Below are 3,361 nucleotides of genomic sequence, written 5' to 3'. Positions count from 1 at the left end.
GCAGATCAGAGCGTTACTCCGGGTAGCAGGAGACCAGAATTCCGCTGTTTCTCAGTCGCGGAACAGGATTCACAGCAGATCCGTTGCCGCGGACATAGTCCAGTTGGCTCATAGCCCAAGATCGCCCCCGAGGCGTGAGGGACGTGGGGACCAGCATAATCAGTATGGGAACCGTGAGCAATATGATCACCGATTCGATCATGATGATCGACGTCGAGTGCCCACCCCTCCCCCGAGGAGCGGGTCATATGCGCCTCGACAACATGATGACAGGCGCCCTCGTAGTGTTGGGCGAAGGATTCCAGTCAACTCCAGGGAGCCAGGCTTTGATGCGAGATCCATTCTTGTTCAAGGTTTGGTCGACAGGAACAGAGCTCACCGGGAAGGTCATGACAGAGATGCTTCTGCCAGCAGCAGAGCACATGTTTCGGGGCCAGAGTGCTTTAGTAGAGCCATCAGGGCCGCTGTGATTCCTCCCAACTTCAGGTTGGCAACTGGAGTCAGCAAGTTCACTGGCGAGTCCAAGCCCGATACTTGGCTTGAAGACTACTGAGTGGCCGTCCAGATTGGCGGCGGCAATGATGAAGTGGCCATGAAGCACCCGCCTCTCATGTTGGAGGGCTCGGCCAGAGCATGGCTGAACCAGTTAGCACCCAGCAGCATTTACACTTGGGAAGATCTCGCCCGAGTGTTTGTCACCACATTTGAAGGAACATGCAAGCGGCCGGCAAGGCTGACGGAACTGCGGTCTTGCGTGCAGAAGCCGAATGAAACCTTGAGGGATTACATCCAGAGATGGATCATGTTGCGTCACATGGTAGAGAATGTGCCTGACCACCAAGCAGTCTGTGCCTTCAAAGAAGGCGTCAAGTACAAAGAACTGGATCTGAAATTCAGTTGGACCGGAGATATGTCTTTGAACCGGATGATGGAGATTGCCACCAAGTACGCTAATGGTGAAGATGAGGATCGACTCAGGAGTGGCAAGCTCAAATCAGTCGCCCAAGAAACCGGAGGAAATCCCAATCGGAAACAGAAGCGGAAAGCCGAGCCGGCTGCTCCTGGGAAGCCTTAGCTGTAACCCAAGGAAAGTTTAAAGGGAAACCTAAAGGACCTTGGAACCCCAAGAAAGTTAAAGACCAGGACGGAAATGATGTGTTGGATTTTCCATGTCTCGTCCACACCAAGAAAGATGAAGAGGGTAATTTCATTTACCCGAAACATACCACTCGATAGTGTCGACTCTTGATCCAGTAGTTCCAGGGCAAGGAGCCCAAAGATAAGGAAAAGGAGTCGGACAAAGTTGAGGACAAGGAAGATAGTGACGACGGATACCCTCAGGTCAATTCCACTCTGATGATTTTTGCTGATGTTGAAAGCAAAAGTCGACTGAAAGTTATCAACCGAGAGGTGAATATGGTCGCTCCGGCGGCACCCAGTTATCTGAAGTGGTCTCAGACTGCCATAACATTCGACTGGTCCGATCACCCAACGCACATCGCCACCCCTGGGAGGCAAGCTTTGGTGGTCGACCCAGTTGTTGAAGGCACTCGACTGACCAAAGTCTTGATGGATGGTGGCAGTGGTTTGAACATATTATATGCTGAGACATTGAAATGGATGGGCATTCCGAAGTCCAGACTCAGTGCCAGCAACATGAGTTTCCATGGAGTCATTCCTGGGAAGAAGGTTGAATCACTCGGCCAGATTGCTCTTGATGTGGTTTTCGGTGATTCCAAGAATTACCGCAAAGAAAAGTTGACATTTGAAGTTGTAGACTTCCACAGTACCTACCACGCTATTTTGAGCAGGCCGGCTTATGCACGCTTCATGGCCCGACCATGTTATGTGTATCTCAAATTGAACATGCATGGCCCCAAAGGTGTGATCACTATTACGGGCAATCGGAAGAAAGCGGAAGAATGTTTTCAAAAAGGTTCGAAGATCGCCGATGCTCAGATGGCAGTGGTGGAGTTGCAGGAATACCAGAAGATTGCGGACCTGAGTGATTTGTTGCGAGCCAAGAAGCCCGCTACAGAATCAGCTTTTCAGTCGACTGGCGATACGAAGACAGCTCACATCCACCCGACCGACCACAACGCTGCTCCAACTCATATCTCGACAACACTCGACTCCAAATAGGAAGAAGTGCTCATCCAGTTCCTCCGTGAGAACTGGGACATTTTCGCATGGAAGCCTTCTGACATGCCAGGTGTTCCCAGGGAGCTGGCTGAGCACCGCCTAAGAGTCGACTCAAAAGTAAAATCTATCAAGGAACATCTCCGACGGCCCGCCATCCAGAAGAGAAAGGCCATTGGCGAGGAGGTGGCTCGGCTCTTAGTAGCGGAGTTCATCCGAGAAATCTACCACTCCGAGTGGCTCGCCAACGTTGTTATGGTCCCCAAGAAGGACAAGTCACTTCGCATGTGCATTGACTTTAAACATATCAATTGGGCCTGCCCGAAAGATCATTTTACTCTCCCCCGCATCGACCAGATAGTCGACTCAACTGCGGGATGTGAGCGACTGTCTTTCTTAGATGCCTATTCTGGGTACCATCAGATCTGTCTGTATGGATCTGACGAGATCAAAACAGCTTTCATCACTCCATTCGGGTGCTTCTGTTATGTTACCATGCTGTTCGGCCTCAAGAATGTCGGATCCACATTCATGAGGATGATTCAGAAGTGTTTGCTCACTCAAATCAGTCAGAATGTGGAAGCATACATGGATGATATTGTGGTCAAGTCACGGAAGGGTTCCAACCTACTGACTGACCTTGCTGAAACCTTTGCCAACCTCAGGAGGTATGATATCAAGCTTAATCCATCAAAGTGCACATTCGGAGTTCCTGGCAGAAAATTACTCGGTTTTCTCGTTTCCGAACGGGGAATTGACGCAAATCCAGAAAAAGTCAGTACTATACTCCGAATGAAAAGTCCTGTGCGAGTGCACGACATCCAGAAGCTTACTGGTTGCTTGGCCGCCCTAAGTCGATTCATATCTTGTCTCGGTGAAAAGGCATTGCCTCTTTACCAATTGATGAAGAAGTCCGACAAGTTCGAGTGGACTCCTGAAGCTGATGTAGCGTTTACAGAGATCAAAGCTCTGCTCTCCACCCAGCTGGTGCTTGCTGCCCCAATCAGCAAGGAGCCTTTGCTGCTTTACATTGCAGCCACAGGACAAGTCGTCAGTATGGTACTTACGGTCGAGCAGGAAGAAGAAGGAAAAACCTTCAAAGTTCAGCGCCCAGTATATTATATTTCTGAAGTCTTGACCCCATCGAAGCAAAGATATCCTCATTATCAGAAGCTTGTATATGGGATTTATATGACCACAAAGAAAGTTGCTCACTACTTCT

The sequence above is a fragment of the Triticum aestivum genome, chromosome 7A (assembly GCF_018294505.1).
Source record: "Triticum aestivum cultivar Chinese Spring chromosome 7A, IWGSC CS RefSeq v2.1, whole genome shotgun sequence".
Taxonomy (NCBI): Eukaryota; Viridiplantae; Streptophyta; class Magnoliopsida; order Poales; family Poaceae; genus Triticum; species Triticum aestivum.
This window is presented reverse-complemented; position numbering follows the sequence as displayed.